The sequence below is a fragment of the Triticum aestivum genome, chromosome 1D (genome assembly GCF_018294505.1).
Source record: "Triticum aestivum cultivar Chinese Spring chromosome 1D, IWGSC CS RefSeq v2.1, whole genome shotgun sequence".
In the NCBI taxonomy this organism is placed as follows: domain Eukaryota; kingdom Viridiplantae; phylum Streptophyta; class Magnoliopsida; order Poales; family Poaceae; genus Triticum; species Triticum aestivum.
In genome coordinates, this window is record NC_057796.1 from 330,911,829 (window position 1) to 330,935,636 (window position 23,808).

A 23,808-nucleotide genomic window follows, 5' to 3' on the forward strand; every position below is an offset into this window, starting at 1 on the left:
ATTCTTCAGGATAGTCCTCACCGCGCTTGAGGCTGGTGGGATCTGCTACTTGTCCAAGTGCCAACGGAGGTCATGGGCATGGAGGATTTAGAGCGAATTTCTTCATATACTTGGGAGTAACATACCTGTACTCCCTCCACTCCCTTGCCCATCTCATCTCTATTCTTTGGATGCGCACCTTGCGTTGATTTTTGTCCTCCTTGCCAAACTTGGCCTCATCAGGAGTGCAATACTCCTTGTATATGTCATCATGGATCTCAAAGGCAGTATTGACCTCAGGCCTCTTTCCTCCTTTCTATGGCTTCTTTCCATCAGCCATTTTCTTCAGCTGAGGAATATGAGCAACAGAATTTTCTGAAGATGTGTGCAACTTTTCTTCAAGGAACACTACAAATGAGTTAAGTTGATGAGAACCTAGTGATTCAGCAGCGGACATGAGTACCTGTGAACAGAGTATAGTCGCGAGGAATTTGGAGAGGTCATACGCGTTCTCAGAAGGTTTTGCAAAAAGAACAAGTTTGAGGAATTTGACCAGATGAGTCTTGAAGAATTTCACTAAGCGTTCTTTGTCTTAGGTTCCAGAGTTGTTGTAAGTGCATCTAGTGCCCCTTAGTGATTTTGGTGTATTGAAGACTTATAGGTTAAGGGACTAATGCGTTTATGAGTGTACACAGGTCTATAAGTCTATGAGGAGTTTGATATTTACAGAGAAAGTCGACCCCTAAAAATGAAGTTCTTCGTCTGAAGACTTTGGATTTCTGAAGACTTTGAAAGTGAAGAAATTGGTGTGACCTTGAAGACTTGGTATTCATTTGAGGAACATGAAGCGTGAAGACTTTTGTTTTCGTAGTTTCATTTTCTCTTTCTTGAGTCATAGGAAACACCGTACTGTTAAAGGGGGTCGAGGAAATACTAAGGAAAAATTTCCAAGTGATGCTCAACTCAAAATCCTACACCTACCAATCCATCCGAGTGAAGCCATTGGAAATCTCATATAGTTCAGTCATATTCTTCAGTGACAGAGACGAAGTTCTTCTGGTCTCTGAGGAATTTGTTCTGACTGAGGAGTTAGGAATTCGCCAGTGCGGGTTGCCTACATAGTGAGGAACATGATAGACCTGAGGAATTTGATACTCAAATTTCCGACCGTTGCTGTGCTACGCGCCAACTGTCCCAAAATATCTACCCACCTAACGGTCATATCATTGAAGGGCATTTATGTCTTATCATGTCGGGCTGCTCCCTAGGCTATAAATAGCCGCCCCCTACAACCACTAGCTGGTTGGCTGCTCCGAGAGAAACTGACACTTGTCATTTGAGAGCATCCCATCCTCTGAGGACTTTGAGCGAAAATCATCAAGTGAGGAAAACCCAAACCCAAACACCTACAAACCCAAAGTGATTGAGCATCACTGAAGAGATTGATCCTGTGTGGATCCGACGCTTGTTACCTTTGAAGACTGTGCTTCTTCCAGACAGTTAGGCGTCATGGTCTAGAGCATCCAAGAGGAATTGTGGATCGCCGAGTGACCGAGTTTGTGAAGGTTCGGAAGTCACCTGAAGACTTACCACGAGTGATTGGACAGGTCTATGTGACCTTAGTTCAAGGAGAATACGGTGAGGACTGTGTGTCCGGGACTGTGTGTCCTCAGGTTTAAATACCTAGCCGCTCCAACCAGATGTACAACTGAGACAGCAGTTGGTACTGGTCTACCAAATCATTGTCTTCACCAAGCCAACTGGTTCTATTTCCTCAGCTCTTTCATTTCCTCATTACTCTGTTGTGTGCTTGTCATATCTGTGTTTGAAGACTTTGACTGAAGACTTTCTCAATTTCCTTAGTTCAATTTCTTCAGTCTGTTTGTCTTCATCCTGTGTTTACGCTTTCTGTACTCTGTGCCTGTCTTCATTTCATCATGATGACCATGCTTGTATTCTGTTATGTTTACTTCCGAGTACTTATTCCGCTGCAAGTAGTTCTTCGCTAAGGAATTTCCTCACCGGCAAATTCCTCAGTGATTGCAAGATACTTTCAATTGGTATCAGAGCAAGGTACTCCCTTGTTCTGTGTGATTTTGGTTTAACCGCCTAGAGTTTTAGTTATGTCGACCGCAGGTATGATCAAGGTCTCTGCCGGGTGTCCTACCTTCGATGGGACGGACTACCCCTACTGGAAGAATAAGATACGATTGCATCTTGAGGCAATTGATAACGATCTCTGGTATGTTGTGGAAAATGGTGTTCCCTCAGTCACACCTTCTCTGAATGCTGCTGATGTGAAGAGATTCAAGCAACTCGACTCTCGAGCGAAGAATATCATGTGTGGCCATCTGAGCAAAGGACAGTATGGAAGAGTGAGTGCTTTGGAAACTGCTAAGCTTATCTGGGATAGGCTGTCCAAAGTCAATGAAGGAGTCTCAACTCAGTGTGACTCTCGAGTTGATGTTCTTCGCAATCTCTTCAACCGCTTCAAAAGACTCGACAATGAAAATGTTCAACAAACCTTCGATCGCCTCACTGACATCTCAAATGAGCTTCAAGCGCTTTGTGCCACTGACATCACCGACCATGAGGTGGTGAAGAAATTGTTGAGATCGCTTGATTCCTCATTTGATACTCTGGCATTGATGATACAAGAACGTGCTGATTACAAGTCACTTGATCCCGCTGATATCCTCGAGAGGCTAAATACTCATGAGTTCCAGCTTGCTGAAAAGAGACCTCTATGGTTCGAGCTATGGCACATCACGTGCACTGAAGGCCAAGGTAGTTTCTGAGTCTAAAGATGAAGACTCTGGCAGCAGCCTTGGTGATCCTGAAGAAGTGAGCCAGGAACTAGCACTGCTCCTGAAGAAATTTCAGAAGTTCTCAAGACGTGGTCGCTTTGGAAGATCCTCAAGGAGCAATGATTCCTCATCCAGTGACTACAAGAAGAGGCTTTGTCACAAATGCAAGAAACCTGGACACTACATTCAAGACTGTCCTCAGTGGGAAAAGGGATCAAAGAAGATGAAATACAAGGATTACAGTTCTGATGATGCGAAGAAAAAAAAGAAATCCTCAAAATCTTCATCATCAAAATCCTTAAAATCTTCATCATCAAAATCCTCAAAGTCTTCATCTCACAAGAAGAGTAGCTCCAAGAAGGCTCGGGCATTCATTGGCAAGGAAATGGACTCTGAAGCCGAATCTGAGGAACATGAGGAAGAGGAGGCATCTGAGGAGTCCGAGTCTGGAGTAGCGAGTCTAGCTCTCGCTACTGCATTCGTCAGCAAGTCTATCTTCAACTCTGAAGAAAATGGCTTCACCAACAAGGCTAATGAAGGCAATGATGACTACGCTCCCACCTATTGCTTCATGGCAAAGGGTGCCAAGGTACTCAAATATACCTCCTCTGAATCTAGTGAGAATGAATCTGATGAAAACCTCAAGCCCAACCACTCCAAACTTGCTAAGATTGCTGTGAAACAACAAAGGGCTTTTGAAAAGGTTCAAAACATGCTAGACAAAAGTGATGATATGTTGGGTGAAGAAATGGATTGCACTAAAACCTTGACTGAAAATCTTCAGAGACTTCAGACTAGGTTTGACAATCTTCAAGGTCATCATAACACTCTTTTGTCTGATCATGAGAAGCTTTCTTATGAATTTCTTCAAAGAAAGCAAGATCTTGAGAAGCTAAGAGTGAGTTATGAAGATCTTCAGAAGGAGCATGATTCATTACTTGCTCAACAAATCAGCGCTTCTCAGGAAGAATTTGCTCCTCCATGTTTGAAATGCATTGAACGTGAATCTGCTAATTCTTCACCTGAATGTTCAAATGCTTCTAATGTTACAAATTCTTCACCTGCCTCTGCTATCACTAATTCCTCATCTGAGGACATTGCTAGTATCACTGACGATGCAGGGCTAAAGGAATTGTACATGACAGGCATGTACAAAAGCCTCAAAGGGCATCAGACTCTTTGTGATGTGCTTAAAAAGCAGATCCTCAACAGGAACCCTAGGAAAGAGGGTATTGCCTTTGAGAGGAAACTCAATGCTGATGGTACATATTGGAAGCCTGAGCAGTACCCCAAAACCTCATGGGTTGCCGCAAAGGGACCTCCAGTTGATCCATCTAATCTATCTGGCTTTACATGTGAATCTTCTCATTCTTCTGATGAGTCATTTGACTCCAACTATAACTGTTTAAAAATCAGAATATGAAGTATTTGCTAGATATGTTAGCACTAACTGCGGGAACGGTTCCCCTATGAAGAAGATCTGGGTTCCCAAAAGGTGCCTTGAAAGTCTTCAGGTGAATGTCCTCATGACACCACCTGTGAAGAATACGAACCCCAGATCAAATTCTTCATATGGACCAAATTCATCATATGGATCCAAGTCCTCATACGGACCAAATTCCTCACGTGGATCAAATTCCTCAATAGGATCAAAGTCCTCATATGATTATCATCGTGCTAATACCTCTGTTTTGCAGGGAAGAGCTAAGGGCTATGAATATGAGCATTATTCTTCTAATCATTATGTTCATAAGTCCTCAAAGAATTTCTCTGCTTATTCATATGCTTACCCTAACTCCTCTTATCTGAAACGAAATGGGTTGGCTTCTATGCCACCTTTCTCGTATGGAGCTCGCAGAGTGATGAACTCTTTGCCACCCCTTTAGATGTGGCTGGTGAAGAAAAAGAACTAATCTCTTATGTAGGGTCAGGTCTCCAGACGTGCGTGAACGTCTGAAGAATTTGCTGGAGACCTGAAAAGTGCCTGAAAGGACGCATGCTAATCATGAAGAAATGAATTTTCATTTCTCCCGTCCTCATACTGCTTTATCTTTCTATTGCTTGATGAAGTTGATCTGATGAATTGATGTCATATTCTTCACTGATGAAGTATATGAGTTCGTAAGCTACACTAATTCATCTGCTGGATGATCAACCCAAAGCCACTGAGTGGGTTCTTGATAGTGGATGTACAAATCACATGACTGGTGACAATAATCTATTGATGAATGCTCCCTTATCACCATCGCATCTGAAGCATATCATCTTCGCTGACAAAGGCAAAAGTCAGGTATTGGGTCCAGGTAAGGTTGCGATCACAAAGGATCGACACATGGACAAAGTCATGCTTGTCAAGTCCTTAGGATACAACCTCATGTCTGTCTCAATGCTTTGCGATCTTGATATGGTTGTTGTCTTTGGAAAGTATCATTGTGTTGTGGTTATGGAAGCTGACAATTCCAAAGTCTTCGAAGGCTTTAGGAGAGGAGACTTGTATATTGTTGATTTCTCTACAGGACCGCAACCAGCCGTGTGCTTACTTGCATAAGCTTCAGAAGGCTGGCTATGGCATCGATGACTTGGTCATGCAGGCATGAGGAATTTGCACACGCTTGCGAACAAGAAGCATGTCATTGGCATTGAGAATGTCAAATTCCTCAAGGATCACTTGTGTGGAGCTTGTGAAGTTGGAAAGATGACCAAGGCCAAGCATCCAGCGAAGACTATCATGACCACTACTCGACCATTTGAATTTCTTCATATGGATCTCTTCGGTCCTAATCATTACTCAGCAGTCACAAATGACACATCTCTCTATGGCTTTGTTATTGTTGATGATTTCTCTCGATACACATGGGTACATATTGTCACTTACAAACATGAAGTGCAGGAAGTCTTCAAACGATTTTCCTCGAGTGCTTCAACCAACTTCGGTGTGAAGATCAAGCACATCAGAAGTGACAATGGAACTGAGTTCAAGAATTCTGGTCTTGATGACTATCTTGATGAACTTGGTATTACTCATGAGTTATCTGCTCCTTATACTCCTCAGCAGAATGGCGTCGTGGAGCGCAAGAATAGAACTCTTGTTGAGATGGCTCGCACTATGCTTGATGAGTACAAGACGCCTCGTCACTTCTGGATCGAGGCAATCTATACTGCGTGCCACATCATCAACAGGGTATATCTTCACAAATTCTTCAAGAAGACTGCCTATGAACTCCTCACTAACAAGAAACCCAATGTGAGTTATTTCAAAGTCTTCGGTCCTAAATGTTGGATTAGAGATCCTCATCACAATGCTAAATTTGCACCAAAAGCACATGAAGGTTTTATGCTTGGTTACGGAAAGGACTCGCACACCTACCGAGTCTTCAACAACATTCTTCACAAGGTTGTTGAAACTGTAGATGTGCGGTTCGATGAAACTAATGGCTCGCAAAGAGAGCGCCTACCTTATGTGATAGATGAACCGGCACCTGAGGAAACTATCAAGTTCAAGGCTACTGAGGATGTCATTCCTACCGAAGAATCTGCTAAAGAATTCATTCCAGAACGTGAAGAACGTCGAGCTAATGCACCTGAAGAAAATGCTGAAGAAAATGCTGATCAAATTCCTCGACGACAACCAGCTCATCCTCGCGTTGCAAAAGAAGTGCAAGTTGAAAAGATCATCGATGACATTGAAGCACCAGGTCCTCTCACACGCTCAAAAGCTTCACATTTATCTAACTTTTTTGGGCACTATGCTTTTGTCTCTATCACAGATCCCACTAAGGTAGATGAAGCATTTCTGGAGCCTGAGTGGATTCAGGCCATGCAAGAAGAATTACATCAATTCGAGCTCAACAACGTCTGGGAACTGGTCAAACGTCCAGATCCTCGCAAGCACAATATCATTGGCACATAGTCGATCTACCACAACAAGCAACATGAAAATGGCCTTGTGGTGAGGAATAAGGCACGACTTGTAGCTCAAGGCTACACACAGGTTGAAGGAATTGATTTCGATGAAACTTTTGCACCTGTTGCTAGACTTGAGGCTATTCGCATATTACTTGCTTATGCTAACCATCATGATATCACTTTATATCAAATGGATGTGAAAAGTGCATTCCTCAATGGTATGCTTGAGGAAGAAGTATATGTTGCTCAACCCCCAGGTTTTGAAGATCCAAAGAATCCTAACAAAGTCTTCAGACTCAATAAGGCCCTCTATGGCCTCAAGCAGGCTCCTCGGGCGTGGTAAGATACTTTGAAGGAATTCCTCATGAAGAAAGGCTTCAAACCTGGTTCACTCGACCCTACTCTTTTCACTAAATCTTATGATGGTGAACTGTTTGTGTGCCAAATATATGTTGATGATATTATCTTTGGCTATACTGACCAACGTTATAGTGATGAATTTGCCTATATGATGAGTGAAGAATATCAAATGTCTATGATGGGAGAGTTGAAATTCTTCTTAGGTCTTCAAATTCGTCAACAGCGCAATGGCATATTCATATCTCAGGAGAAATACCTCAAGGATGTACCGAGGAAATTCGGCATGCAAGATTGCAAAGGCGTCAAAATTCCTATGCCCACAAATGGCCATCTGTGCACTGATGAAAATGGTATTGACTTCGATCATAAGGTATACCGCTCCATGATTGGTTCTTTATTGTAATTATGTGCCTCTCTTCTGTGACAATGAGAGTGCCATCAAGATTGCTCACAACCCAGTTCAGCACTCGAAGACAAAGCACATTCAGATTCGTCATCATTTTCTTCGTGATCATGTGTTGAAGGGCGACATTTCTATTGAGCATGTGAAGACTAAAGAACAGCTAGCCGATATCTTCACAAAGCCCTTGGATGAGAAGAGATTTAGCAAGTTGCGGTGTGAGCTAAATATCTTAGAATCTTCGAATGTTCTTTGAAAAGGACACTCATCCTAACACTTCTGCAAAATTCATGACTTAGATGTGCAACACATGAAGAAACGTTTTTCTTCAATCAATGAAGACTAACACTCTAAGTGTGAATAAATTAAGAAAGAATTTGATTCTCATAACCCTACGACAATTGTACGCGGTGTTTGAAATCATCATTCTTATACGGTGGGTCACGCCACCACCAAAAGTTGAAAAATCTTCAATTTGAGTTTTTCCTCAGTTTTGAAATTCCTCAGTTGTTCAAATTCTTCAACTTTGCAAAATCTTCACTATTTCCATTGTTTTTCTTCATTGGCTATATATAATATATGAGTTTATGTCCTCTACAGCATTCACTTATGGCTAATTCTTCAAGTTGGTTTTTCTGCTAAGTGAATGTGATCGGACCCTTCCCCTCTATGCTATACTCAACCCAATCTATTCACAAATTCTTCATGTGCGTTCTATTTGAAACTCGTTCAAAATCTTCACTGTGTCCTTGTCAGCTGAAGAATTTGCGAACGGAACGTTAAAACTTATCTTATCCAAATTTTCGACTTTGCCGCTCAAACCGTTCCACATCCCACGAAATACTTATCTATTCACCCACGATCTAACATGATCTCCACTTCTCAGTATGTGGGTGACACATGTCAAGCGAATGAGAAGGGTCAGGGGCACGTTCGTCCAAATTCTTCGGGCGAACAGTTTTTCACCGTGGCTATAAATACCCCTTCTTCCCTTCCTCACTTCCTTTACTCCGCTCGACCTCTCTCCCGCTCGAGCTTCTCAAACCCTAGCGCCGCCGCTACTTCATCGTCGCCGGTGAGGAAGAGCTTCACTGCCTGGACGTCGTCGCCATCGTACACGCACCGGCCGTGGATTTCTTCACTCTGCCGCCGCCGTAGCCATCTTCCTCCGCTGAGTTAGGGCGTGGAAGATCTACACAGACGAACTTCTCATCTCTACCTCACAGTTCGTCGTGTTCTTCGTCCAGGGTAATTAAAAGTTACTTTTACTGCCCTCTTTGATTCAAATGATTTCTACAAAATCTTCAAAGGTGTTTATTCTTCAAATTATTCACACACTAAACACCTCACATGTCATCTATTCTTGATTCGTTTCTCTAAGCAATAATTTTTCTTCAAGATTCCTCAATTGTGTGGATCTTCGATCTATACAACTCTGGAACCTAAGACAAAGAACGCTTAGTGAAATTCTTCAAGACTCGTCTGGTCAAATCCCTCAAACATTTTCTTCTTACAAAACCTTTTGAGAACGCATATGACCTCTCCAAATTCCTCGCAACTATACTCTGTTCACAGGTACTCATGTCCACTGCTGAATCACTAGGTTCTCATCAACTTAACTCATTTGCAGCGTTCCTCGAAGAAAAGTTGCATACTTCTTCAGAGAATTCCATTGTTCAAATTCCTCATCTGAAGAAAATGGCTGATGGAAAGAAGCCACAGAAGGGAGGAAAGAGGCCTGAGGTTAATACTGCTTTTGAAATCCCTGATGACATATACAAGGATTACTGCACTCCTGATGAGGACAAGTTTGGAAAAGAGGACAAAAATCAGCGCAAGGTGCACATCTAGAGGATAGAAAGGAGATGGGCAAGAGAGTGGAGGGAATACAGATATGTTACTCCCAAGTACATGAAGAAATTAGCACTCAATCCTCCATGCCCAAGACCTCCATTGGCACCTGGCCAAGAAGCAGATCCCACCAGCCTCAAGCGCGGTGAGGACTATCCTGAAGAATGGGCCAAGCGCCAAGCCAAGCTGGCTAGACAAGCCAGAGAAGCAGTGAGGAAATTCAATGAAGACTCTGCTGTTGCTGCCGTTCAGGCGTCTGTCAAGCCGAAGAAATCCATGGCAAAGAAGCCTGCGCATAAGCCAAGTGCTTCACCTCCAAAGCCCTCACGGCGAATTCCTCACGCTGCTCCTGCTCCTCCAAAATCCTCAGCTCCTCCAAAGCCCTCACGGCGAATTCCTCACGCTGCTCCTGCTCAAACCAAGTCCTCAGCACCTGTGCATCTTGCCACGTGCCAAAGGACTACATGCATCTCTATTGCCTCAGGAGCTTCAGCTAGTTCCTCAGCTGCACCAAATTCTTCAACGGGACCCTCTCTGTTGAAGACAAAGACCACTGCTGGACGAGGTTCTCGCCCAAGTCCTCACAAGAAGCGGGTCGCCTTCCAAGTGCCGTCTGAAGAAGACGAAGCTGATGATGAAGAACTTGCTGAAATCATCAGAGATAGGCAAGTCAGGGCCGCTAGAGCCAAGGGCACAAATGTGCCACTGCTTTTGGATCCAAAGTTGATCCTCGACTACATTGATCTCTGGCACAAGGACCCAAACACTCCTATGCCTGATTTCAAGTTGACTCCTGGCCAAAATCATATGCTGACTGCCTTCATCCAAGAAGAGAAATGGAAATTTGAGAAGGCTAGTCAGATCAAGAAAGCGCAGTACACGAAAGAGAAATTCTTGAAGAACAACATTGTCTCTATGACAACAGATGATCTTGTGAAAATACAGTCTGAAATCAAAGTCCTCAGCGATGATTTCAATGCTTACTATGCTGATTGGCAAGGAGCCAAGGTCAGGTTTGTAAAACTGACTGAGAAATTCACCTCCAATGTTGCAGCTCCAACGCAACAAGAAATTCCTCAGGCTGAAGCATCTGCTCAGCTGACTGAAGAACATGCCAGCACCGCTGATGAAATTCAGGCTGCTGAAGAAAATGTGAGTTCTAGGGCTGATGACTGCATTCCAGCCGCGGATGAAATTGCCAGGGCATCCACTTGTGGTGCGCCTAAAGAAAATGAAGAGGTCAGGGCAACTACATCAGTTGTGCCTGAAGAAAATCAACCACATTCCTTTGCTCCTCCTGCGCCCACTCCAACTCCAATCCTTCCATCTGCATCAGATGTGAAGAAGACCAAGGCTGCAGAGCGTGCAATAGTGAAGAAAAGGAAAGCATTAGCTTCTTCAGATTCTTCAGCTCCGAAGAAAATGAAGTCTATGACCAGCTCTTTTGCAAACCCCATTGATGTTGTTCCGATCTCAACCATGCCATCAAAGGACCTTGTTCCTTTTGATGAAGAATATGCGATCCCTAGCGGATCTGATGAAGAAACTCCTTCTGCTGCTACGTCAGAGCAGATGGATGAAGAAATTGAAGTGGATGAAATCCCTTCAACCCCAGTTGTTTCCTTGCCTATGCCTTAGTTTACTGCTGAAGAGGCCGGCGTTGAAGAAATAGAAGATGAAGATGTGGACATTGGCTGCACCACACCAGTGCTGAATGATGCCTTTTGGGAAAGTCAGCACCCCAACTCTCCACTGTTCACACCTTTACAGCAAATTCCTCAGTCCCCAGCAACTACAGTTCAAATGGGATCTGATGAACCACATGCCACACCGTCTGTCCATGAAGAAATTCCAGCCACTAGTGCTGAAGAAAATGTTAATGAAGAATTGAAGACCCAGGCTATTACTGGAGTAGAAGCTGAAATTCCTCAGCCTGAAGAACCTGAGATTGCGATCCCTGAGGTGATAATGCAATTGACTGACACTCCTCAGCCCAAGCCAAAGGATCCATTCTCAAAGAAGCAGAAATTCAGGGCTGATGATTTCTTCGGCGAGCACGTGTTCTTCACTGACTACAATCCTTATGATTCTACTCGTCTTAGAAGGAAGCGCTTCTGGACCGCCAGCCAGGCCAACTTCTATTCTTCACTGCTCTTCAACAAGGACAAAGTCTTCGACCACGAGCATATTCCTCATGTGGACATGGAATCACTGCCATGCTTCACTCCTGTCCTCAGTGTGCTTCATGACACAGGCCTCCTCAACTTTTGCACAGACATAGTTGATTGGAATGAAGAACTCATTCTTCAATTCTACGCAACTTTGCACATCACAGGAGATCCTGACGATGTGAACTCCTGGGTTTTGGACTGGATGACTGAAAATACTCACTATAAGGCACCGGCCACTGAATTACTTCACGCCCTGCCCATCAGTCCTCCACCTGAAGGAGCTCGTTGCATGTACCAAGAGCCTGAGCTTACTGATCACTATATGCAAGTGCTGATGAAGCCATTGAAGCCCGGTCAAGCCTCAAGGACAAAATTCCTCGTGAAGGAATTACAGTATGTACCAAGGACAGTCTATCGCATTCGAACAAAGACTATGAGTCCAATCAAAGGCCACGACTCATCTGATGAGGAAATTGTCGGCATCATGAAGAATGTGGTTTTCAACATCATTCATGGCATTCCTGTCAATTATCATGATTTCTTCATGAGGACTCTGGCAAATGTTGCACTTTCACCGTTTGAGCTGAAGCCTTATGCACCTTGGATTATGAGATTCCTCAGGACAAGGTCTTCACTCAACTACAAAGCTGATTTTCAGAATCACCTCAGCTACTTGCCCCCGATTGAAGTCCTCAAGCGGACCTATTCCTCAACTGATGAAAAGGGCAAGGCACCAGCTGTTATAGATGAAGGCATTCGTCCATTGGATGGTCAATTTCGCAAGGCTGCATCTTATTCCACCAATGATGACTCTGCCACTCATGATTCTGCGGCCCACGCCTCCAAGCCAAATCCTCAAGCTACTGCTCCTCGTGTGATGACTAACCGTGAACTTCTACTAAGTCTTCACCAGAAGGTGGATCGAAACCATAAGTGGGTTAAGCGTCAGTTTGGTTCAATTCTTCACAACATGACTGCTACACATAATGCAGTGAAGAAAAACCATTACTACCTCCATGAAGTCTTCGATCGCACCTGGGCTATTCTATCACATGTATATGGTGAAGAAGATCTGAAGAACATGGGTCTCAAGGAGGACTTTGACTGGTCTGCACCTCCACCGAAGAAATACAAGAAGGTCAAGGTTCCTTCCTTGGTGGCCAGCTCCTATTCTTCATCACGCGAAACCGATGAGCATGAAGACTTGGACAACACTGCGGCAGGCCCTACATCAACAAACGACCCCAACAACGCTGGCGCTCCTTCATCAACTTGATATTCTTCAGGGGCGTTAGTCCTCATTTTTCGATCCTTTTGGCCATTCGATGACAAAGGGGGAGAAATTTGAGTTAGTCTTCAAGCAGGTCTATCATATATGGGCGTTTTTTCTAAAGTTACAACTCTCGTTCTTTTGATGACTTTGCTGAATCGAGTTGTAAACTTAAACTCTATGGTGGCCTGATACTTTTGTTGTTTCTTCTGCATGCTTATTCCTCGTTAATGTTATTGCACGCATGCTGAATTACATCAGTCACCATATTTCACCATGCATTTCAAATTCTTCATATTATATATCAAATGCGTGTATGAATTACAAGATATAGGGGGAGATCTCCATGATTCAACTCTTCAACTGTGCATTGCTTCAAAAGAAAATTCCTCACTATGCACATCTTCAGGGGGAGTTCTTCTATATCTTGCAATCAAATTCCTCAGTATCAAATATTCAAAAAAAATCCTTAGTATCAGTATTTACACTTCATATGTTTATCCCCGTTGAAAACTTAACCTATATTGTCATCAATCACCAAAAAGGGGGAGATAGTAAGTGCATCTAGTGCCCCTAAGTGATTTTGGTGTATTGAAGACTTATAGGTTAAGGGACTAATGCGTTTATGAGTGTACACAGGTCTATAAGTCTATGAGGAGTTTGATATTTACAGAGAAAGTCGACCCCTAAAAATGAAGTTCTTCGACTGAAGACTTTGGATTTCTGAAGACTTTCTGAAGACTTTGAAAGTGAAGAAATTGGTGTGACCTTGAAGACTTGGTATTCATTTGAGGAACATGAAGCGTGAAGACTTTTGTTTTTGTAGTTTCATTTTCTCTTTCTTGAGTCATAGGAAACACCGTACTGTTAAAGGGGGTCGAGGAAATACTAAGGAAAAATTTCCAAGTGATGCTCAACTCAAAATCCTACACCTACCAATCCCTTCGAGTGAAGCCATTGGAAATCTCATACAGTTCAGTCATATTCTTCAGTGATAGAGACGAAGTTCTTCTGGTCTCTGAGGAATTTGTTCTGACTGAGGAGTTAGGAATTCGCCAGTGCGGGTTGCCTACACAGTGAGGAACATGATAGCCCTGAGGAATTTGATACTCAAATTTCCGACCGTTGCTGTGCTACGCGCCAGCTGTCCCAAAATATCTACCCACCTAACGGTCATATCAATGAAGGGCGGGCTGCTCCCTAGGCTATAAATAGCCGCCCCCTACAACCACTAGCTGGTTGGCTGCTCCGAGAGAAACTAACACTTGTCATTTGAGAGCATCCCATCCTTCGAGGACTTTGAGAGAAAATCATCAAGTGAGGAAAACCCAAACCCAAACACCTACAAACCCAAAGTGATTGAGCATCACTGAAGAGATTGATCGTGCGTGGATCCGATGCTTGTTACCTTTGAAGACTGTGCTTCTTCTAGACGGTTAGGCGTCATGGTCTAGAGCATCCAAGAGGAATTGTGGATCACCGAGTGACCGAGTTTGTGAAGGTTCGGAAGTCACCGGAAGACTTACCACGAGTGATTGGACGAGGTCTGTGTGACCTTAGTTCAAGGAGAATACGGTGAGGACTGTGTGTCCGGAACTGTGTGTCCTCAGGTTTAATACCTAGCCGCTCCAACCAGATGTACAACTGAGACAGCAGTTGGAACTGGTCTACCAAATCATTGTCTTCACCAAGCCAACTGGTTCTATTTCCTCAACTCTTTCATTTCCTCATTACTCTGTTGTGTGCTTGTCATATCTGTGTTTGAAGACTTTGACTGAAGACTTTCTCAATTTCCTTAGTTCAATTTCTTCAGTCTGTTTTTCTTCATCCCGTGTTATCCTGTGTTTACGCTTTCAGTACTCTGTGCCTGTCTTCATTTCATCATGATGACCATGCTTCTATTCTGTTATGTTTATTTCTGAGTACTTATTCTGCTGCAAGTAGTTCTTCGCTAAGGAATTTCCTCACCGGCAAATTCCTCAGTGAAGAATTCATAAAAATCGCCTATTCACCCCCCCTCTAGTCGATATAACGCACTTTCAGTTTTACAAATCAAAAATCCATACAATTGAGGAATCTTGAAGAAAGATTATTGCTTAGAGAAACGGATCAAGAACAGATGACATGAGAGGTGTTTTAGAGTGTGAGGATTTGAAGAAAAACACCTTTGAAGATTTTGTAGAAATCATTTGAATCAAAGAGGGCAGTAAAAGTAACTTTTAATTACCCTGGACGAAGAACACGACGAACTGGGAAGTGTAGATGTGAAGTTCGTCAGTTCAGATCTTCCACGCCCTAACTCGGCTGAGGAAGACAGCTACGGCGGCGGCGGAGTGAAGAAATCCGCAGCCGGCGCGAGTACGACGGCGACGAGGTCAAGGCAGTGAAGCTCTTCCTCACTGGCGACGATGAAGTAGCGGCGGCGCTAGGGTTTGAGAAGCTCAAGCTGGAGTGAGGTCGAGCGGAGTAAAAGAGAAGTGAGGAAGGGGAGGGGTATTTATAGCCACGGTGAAAAAACTGTTCGCCCGAAGAAATTGGACGAACGTGCCCCTGACCTTTCCCATTCGCTTGACATGTGTCACCCAAGTACTGAGAGGTGGCGATCGTGTGAGATCATGGGTGAATAGATAAGTGTTATCGTGGAATGTGGAACGGTTTGAGCGGCAAAGCCGAAAATTTAGATAAGATAAGTTAAATGTTCCGTTCGCAAATTCTTCAGCTGACAAGGACACAATGAAGATTTTGAACGAGTTTCAAATAGAACGCACATGAAGAATTTTTGAATAGATTGGGTTGAGTATAGCATAGAGGGCGAAGGGTCTGATCACATTCACTTAGCAGAAAAAGCAACATGAAGAATTAACAATAAGTGAATGTTGTAGAGGACATAAACTCTTATATACATAGCCAATGAAGAAAAACGACGGAGATAGTGAAGACAATGCAAAGTTGAAGAAATTTGAACAAATGAGGAATTTCAAAACTGAGGAAAAGCTCAAATTGAAGATTTTTCAACTTTTGGTGGTGGCGTGACCCACCGTATAAGAATGATGATTTCAGACACCGCGTACAATTGTCGTAGGGCTCTGAAAAACAAATTCTTCATTAATTTCTTCAAACTTAGGGTGTTATTCTTCATTGATTGAAGAAAAACTTTCTTCATGTGTTGCACATCTAAGTCATCAATTTTGCATAAGTGTTAGGATGAGTGTCCTTTTCAAAGAACATGCGAAGATTCTAAGATATTTAGCTCACACCGCAACTTTCTAAATCTCTTCTCATCCAAGGGCTTTGTGAAGATATCGGCTAGCTGTTCTTCATTCTTCCCATCCTCAATAGAAATGTCGCCCTTCAACACATGATCGCGAAGAAAATGATGATGAATCTGAATGTGCTTTGTCTTCGAGTGCTGAACTGGGTTATGAGCAATCTTGATGGCGCTCTCATTGTCACGGTAGAGAGGCACATTCTTCATGTTGACGCCGTAGTCCTTGAGAGTTTGCTTCATCCATAGTAATTGAGCACAACAAGAACCAATAGCAATGTACTCAGCTTCAGCAGTAGACGGTGATACACGGTTCTGTTTCTTCGAGGACCAACAGACCAAAGATCGTCCGAGGAAATGGCATGTGCCAGACGTTGACTTGCGGTCCACACGATCACCAGCATAGTCAGAGTCTGAATATCCAATGAGATCAAAAGCCGAGCCCTTGGGGTACCATAGTCTAAGTGTTGGTGTGTGAGCTAGATATCGAAGAATATGCTTCACAGCCTTATGGTGTGATTCCTTCGGTGTAGCTTGAAATCGAGCACACATGCAAACAATAAGCATAATATCTGACCTAGATGCACATAAGTACAATAAAGAACTAATCATGGAGCGGTATAACTTTTGATCGAAGTCAATACCATTTTCATTAGTGCATAGATGACCATTTGTGGGCATAGGAATTTTGACCCCTTTGCAATCTTGCATGCCGAATTTCCTCAGTACGTCCTTGAGGTATTTCTCCTGAGATATGAATATGCCATTGCGCTGTTGACGAATTTGAAGACCTAAGAAGAATTTCAATTCTCCCATCATAGACATTTCATATTCCTCTCTCATCATATAACCAAGTTCGTCAGTGTAACATTGGTTAGTACAGCCAAAGATAATTTCATCAACATATATTTGGCACACAAACAATTCACCATCATAGGATTTAGTGAAAAGGGTAGGATCAAGTGAACCAGGTTTGAAGCCTTTCTTCATGAGGAATTACTTCAAGGTATCATACCACACCCGAGGGGCCTGCTTGAGGCCATAGAGAGCCTTATTGAGTCTGAAGACTTTGTCAGGATGCTTTGGATCTTCAAAACCTGGGGGTTGAGCAACATATACTTCTTCCTCAAGCTTACCATTGAGGAATGCACTTTTCACATCCATTTGATATAGAGTGATATCATGATGGTTAGCATAAGCAAGTAATATGCGAATAGCCTCAAGTCTAGCAACAGGTGCAAAAGTTTCATCGAAATCAATTCCTTCAACCTGTGTGTAGCCTTGAGCTACAAGCCGTTCCTTATTCCTCACCACAAGGCCATTTTCATCTTGCTTGTTGCGGTAGATCCACTTTGTACCAATGATATTGTGCTTGCGAGGATCTGGACGTTTAACCAGTTCCACGACGTTGTTGAGCTCGAACTGATGTAATTCTTCTTGCATAGCTTGAATCCACTCAGGCTCTAGAAATGCTTCATCTACCTTAGTGGGCTCTATGATAGAGATGAAAGCAAAGTGCCCACAAAAGTTAGACAAATGTGAAGCTCTTGAGCGTGTGAGAGGACCTGGTGCTTCAGTGTCATCGATGATTTTCTCAATTTGCACTTCGTTTACAATGCGAGGATGAGCTGGTTGTCGTCGAGGAATTTGATCAGCATTTTCTTCAGCACCATTTTCTTCAGGTGCATTAGCTCGACGTTCTTCACGTTCTAGAATGAATTCTTCAGCAGATTCTTCTGTCGGAATGACATCCTCAGTAGCCTTGAACTTGATAGTTTCCTCAGGTGCTGGTTCATCTATCACAGAAGGTAGGTGCTCTCTTTGCGAGCCATTAGTTTCATCGAACCACACATCTACAGTTTCAACAATTTTGTGGTGAACGTTGTTGAAGACTCTGTTGGTGTGCGAGTCCTTTCCGTAACCAAGCATAAAACCCTCATGTGCTTTCGGTGCAAATTTAGAGTTGTGATGAGGATCTCTAATCCAACATTTAGCATCGAAGACTTTGAAATAACTCACATTGGGTTTCTTGTCAGTGAGGAATTTGTGAAGATATACTCTGTTGATGATGTGGCAAGCAGTATCAATTGCCTCAATCCAGAAACGACGAGGCATCTTGTACTCATCAAGCATAGTGCGAGCCATCTCAACAAGAGTTCTATTCTTGCGCTCCACGACGCCATTCTGTTGAGGAGTATAAGGAGCAGATAACTCATGAGTAATACCAAGTTCATCAAGATAGTCATCAAGACCAGAATTCTTGAATTCAGTTCCATTGTCACTCCTGATGTGCTTCATCTTCACACCAAAGTTGGTTGAAGCCCTCGAAGAAAATCGTTTAAAGACTTCCTGCACTTCATGTTTGTAAGTGACAATATGCACCCATGTGTAACAAGAGTAATCATCAACAATAACAAAGCCATAGAGAGATGCATCATTTGTGACTGTTGAGTAATGATTAGGACCAAAAAGATCCATGTGAAGCAATTCAAATGGTCGAGTAGTAGTCATGATAGTCTTCGCTGGATGCTTGGCCTTGGTCATCTTTCCAGCTTCACAGGCTCCGCACAGGTGATCCTTGAGGAATTTAACATTCTCAATGCCAATGACATGCTTCTTCTTCGCAAGCATGTGCAAATTCCTCATGCCTGCATGACCAAGTCGTCGATGCCATAGCCAGCCTTCTGAAGCTTTTGCAAGTAGGCATACGGCTGGTTGTGGTCGTGTAGAGAAATCAACAATATACAGATCTCCTCTCCTAAAGCCTTCAAAGACTTTGGAATTGTTAGCTTCCATGATCACAACACAACAATACTTGCGAAAGAAAACAACCATATCAAGATCACAATGCATTGAGACAGACATGAGGTTGTATCCTAAGGACTCGACAAGCATGACTTTGTCCATGTGTCGATCCTTTGAGATCGCAACCTTACCTAGACCCAATACCTGACTTTTGCCTTTGTCAGTGAAGATGATATGCTTTAGATGCGATGGAGATAAGGGAGCATCCATCAATAGATTCTTGTCACCAGTCATGTGATTTGTACATCCACTATCGAGGACCCACTCATTGGCTTTGGGTTGATCATCCTGCATATGAATTAGTGCAACTTACGAACTCATATACTTCACAAGTGAAGAATATGACATCAATTTCATCAGATCAATTTCATCAAGTAATAGAATAGATAAAGCAATATGAGGACGTGAGAAATGAGAGTTCACTTCTTCATGATTAGCCTGCATCCTTTCAGGCAATTTCAGGTCTCCAGCAAATTCTTCAGACGTTTGAGCACGTCTGGAGACCTGACCCTACATAAGAGATTAGTTCTTTTTCTTCACCACCCACATCTGAAGGGGTGGCAAAGAGTTCATCACTCTGCGAGCTCCATACGAGAAAGGTGGCATAGAAGCCAGTCCATTTCGTTTCACATAAGAGGGGTTAGGATAAGCATATGAATAAGTAGAGAAATTCTTCGATGACTTATGGACATAATGATTAGAAGAATAATGCTCATATTCATAACCCATCGCTCTTCCCTGCGAAACAGAGGTGTTAGGACGATGATGTTCATATGAGGACTTTGATCCTTTTGAGGAATTTGATCCACGTGAGGAGTTTGGTCCATATGAGGACTTGGATCCATATGAAGAATTTGGTCCATATGAAGAATTTGATCTGGGGTTCCTTTTCTTCATAGGTGGTGTCCTGATGGCATTCACCTGAAGATTTTCAAGGCACCTTTTGGGAACCCATATTTTCTTCATAGGGGAATCGTTCCTGCAGTTAGTGCCAACATATCTAGCAAATACTTCACCATTCTTATTTTTGAACAATTTATAGTTGGAGTCAAACGACTCATCAGAAGAATGAGGAGATTCACATGTAAAACCAGATAAATTGGATGAATCAATTGGAGGTCCCTTTGCAGCAACCCATGAGGTTTTGGGGTACTACTCAAGCTTCCAATATGTTCCATTAGCATTGATTTTCCTCTCAAAGGCAATACCCTCTTTCCTAGGGTTCCTGTTGAGGATCTTCTTTTTAAGCACATCACAAAGAGTCTGATGCCCTTTGAGGCTTTTGTACATGCCTGTCATATACAATTCCTTCAACCCTACATCATCAGTGATACTAGCAATGTGCTCAGATGAGGAATTAGTGACAGCGGATACAGGTGAAGAATTTGTAGCAGAAGAAGCATTTGAACATTCAGGTGAAGAATTAGCAGTTTCACGTTCAATGCACTTCAAACATGGAGGAATGAATTCTTCCTGGGTAGCGCTGATATGTTGAGCAAGTAATGAATCGTGCTCCTTCTGAAGATCTTCATAACTCTCCCTTAGCTTCTCAAGATCTTGCTTTCTTTGAAGAAATTCATAAGAAAGCTTCTCATGATCAGATAAGAGAGTGTTATGATGACTTTGAAGATTGTCAAACTTAGACTGAAGTCTCTGAAGACTTTCAGCCAAAGCTTTTGACTGATCCATTTCTTCACCCAACATATCGTCGCTCTTATCAAGCATGTATTGAACTTTTTCCAAAGCTCTTTGTTTTTTAGTGGCAAGCGAAGCAAGTTTGACATAACTGGGTCCAAATTCATCACGAGATTCCTCATCACTGGACTCAGATAGGTAGCATTCAGTTACCTTAGCACTTCCTACCATAAGGCAAGGTGAAGAGGATGAAGATTCTGGTTTGAATGACATGGCTTTGAGAGATTCCTAGAAATCCTCAAACCAAGGGTCATGTCGAGTTCGATGACCCTCATAGACCTCAGAGAGACGGTCCCAGATAAGCTTTGCATGATCGAGATGCATGATGTTCCTGAACTGATTTTGAGATAGACAGGAACAGATGACGTCCTTCGCCGTGAGGTTGAGAAGAGTGTACTTGCGAATGTCATCAGCTTCCACCATCTTGCACAGATCGGTAAGACCAATCTCAGTGACGGTCCACAGCTTGCTGTTCATCGCCATGAGGCGCTTCTTCATCATGGCCTTCCACTTGGGATACTCGTGACTGTCAAAGATGGGACATGACACGGTCTTCATTCCTGTGGTCGACATAACTAAAACTCTAGGCGGTTAAACCAAAATCACACAGAACAAGGGAGTACCTTGCTCTGATACCAATTGAAAGTGCGTTATATCGACTAGAGGGGGGTGAATAGGCGATTTTTATGAATTCTTCACCGAGGAATTTCAGGGTGAGGAAATTCCTAAGCGAAGAACTACTTGTAGCGGAATAAGTACTCAGATGTAAACATAACAGAACATAGGCATGGTCATCATGATGAAATAAAGACAAGCACAGAGTACGGAAAGCGTAAACACAGGATAACACAGGATGAAGACAAACAGACTGAAGAAATTGAACTGAGGAAATTGAGAAAGTCTCTAGTCAAACTTTTCAAACAGATATGAACAAGCACACAACACAGTAATGAGAAAATGGAAGAGTTGAGGAAATAGAACCGGTAAGCTCGGTGAAGACAATGATTTGGTAGACCAGTTCCAACTGCTGTGTCAGTTGTACATCTGGTTGGAGCGGCTAGGTATTTAAACCTGAGGACACACAGTCCCGGACACACAGTCCTCAACGTATTCTCCTTGAGCTAAGATCACACAGACCTCGCCCAATCACTCGTGGTAAGTCTTCAGGTGACTTCCAAACCTTCACAAACTCGGTCACTCTGCGATCCAAAATTTCCTCTTGGATGCTCTAGACCATGACGCCTAACTGTCTGGAAGAAGCACAGTCTTCAAAGGTAACAAGCGTCGGATCTACGCAAGATCAATCTCTTCCGTGATGCTCAATCACTTTGGGTTTGTAGGTGTTTGGGTTTGGGTTTTCCTCACTTGATGATTTTCGCTCAAAGTCCTCGGAGGATGGGATGCTCTCAAATGACAAGTGTCAGTTTCTCTCGGAGCAGCCAACCAGCTATTGGTTGTAGGGGGCGGCTATTTATAGCCTAGGGAGCACCGCAACAAGATAAGACATAAATGCCCTTCAATGATATGACCGTTAGGTGGGTAGATATTATGGGACAGCTGGCACAAGGCACAACAACGGTCGGAAATTTAAGTATGAAATTCCTCAGGGCTACCATGATCCTCACTGTGTAGGCAATCCGCACTGGCGAATTCCTAACTCCTCAGTCAGAACAAATTCCTCAGAGACCAGAAGAACTTCATCTCTATCACTGAAGAATATGACTGAACTGTATGAGATTTCCAATGGCTTCACTCGAAGGGATTGGTAGGTGTAGGATTTTGAGTTGAGCATCACTTGGAAATTTTTCCTTAGTATTTCCTCGACCCCCTTTAACAATACGGTGTTTCCTATGACTCAAGAAAGAGAAAAAGAAACTACGAAAACAAAAGTCTTCACGCTTCATGTTCCTCGAATGGATACCTAGTCTTCAAGGTCACACCAATTTCTTCACTTTCAAAGTCTTCAGAAAGTCTTCAGAAATCCAAAGTCTTCAGACGAAGAACTTCATTTTTAGGGGTCGACTTTCTCTGTAAATATCAAACTCCTCATAGACTTATAGACCTGTGTACACTCATAAACACACTAGTCCCTTAACCTATAAGTCTTCAATACACCAATCACTAAGGGGCACTAGATGCACTTACAACAAGACACTTACGCAGAAGAGACGGGAACATCGATCTTGATCTTGGGCAGGGTCTTCCGAGACTTCGATGCCGCAACTTTGGGCTGCTTTGAAGCCTTTTCACTCGGCGCTGGGGAAGAAGTCCGAGTGCGCTTGGAAGACTGCCCAGTCGGCAGAGCTACTTTGCCACGTACACTTGCTGGGTCATGCTTATTCTTGGAACGCCTTTCGTTGCGAGGTGGTGACTCGACCTCTTCGCCACTGCTCGAGTCCTCGCTTTCCACCTCCTCTTCTCCTCCATCAGACTGATAATCCATGCTTTCGCCTCCGCTTTCTTCTCCTTCCTGGTACTGCTCTTGCTCCCCGTTTGGCATTGAGTATGTATCCGTATAGATCGGCGAAGCAAAAGAGGTGAACAAAGGATGATCGACTCAGTAAACAATTGCAAGTCAGGATGAAAAACACTCGAAAATAAAGAATGGACTTTGTCTGGTTGGTTGTTGGCGTCGAATGGAAAAACTCTTCGGGACCCCCTGGGCTTGTCCTTATTTCCTGTGATGCCTTGCACCCACTGCACCACCGTCTTCTCATCAACATCCTCCGGGTGGATCCGAGTGGAATCATCAATCCCCGAGTACATCCACATCGAGTGATCACGAGCCTGGAGGGGCTGGATACGTCGACTGAGAAATACCTCGAGCAAATCCATTCCAGTCACACCATCATGAATCCGCTGAACTACTCGCTCCATCAACATGCCACCTCCACCTTCTCTGCTGGAGTCACTTTCAAGGTGGTAGGTTTCTGGACTCGCGCCAAAGAAAAGGGGGGAGACCTGTCGAGTGGCCAGGAGTCGACTTGTCTTTGCAATAAAACCAAGTCGACTGCCACCCTCTAACCGAGTCAGGGAGAGTCATCACAGGAAAAGCGCTCTTCCCCCGCATCTGGATGCCTAAGCCCCCACACCATCTGGATTACCTGGGTTTTCTCGTCACTCGGGCTAGCTTTTTTCACAGTCTGCGAGCGACATGTGAAGATGTGCTTGAACAGACCCCAGTGCGGTCGGCAGCCCAGGAAATTCTCACACAGCGAGACAAAGGCAGCAAGGTACGTGATAGTATTGGGAGAGAAATGGTGGAATTGAGCTCCGAAGAAGTTCAGAAAGGCACGGAA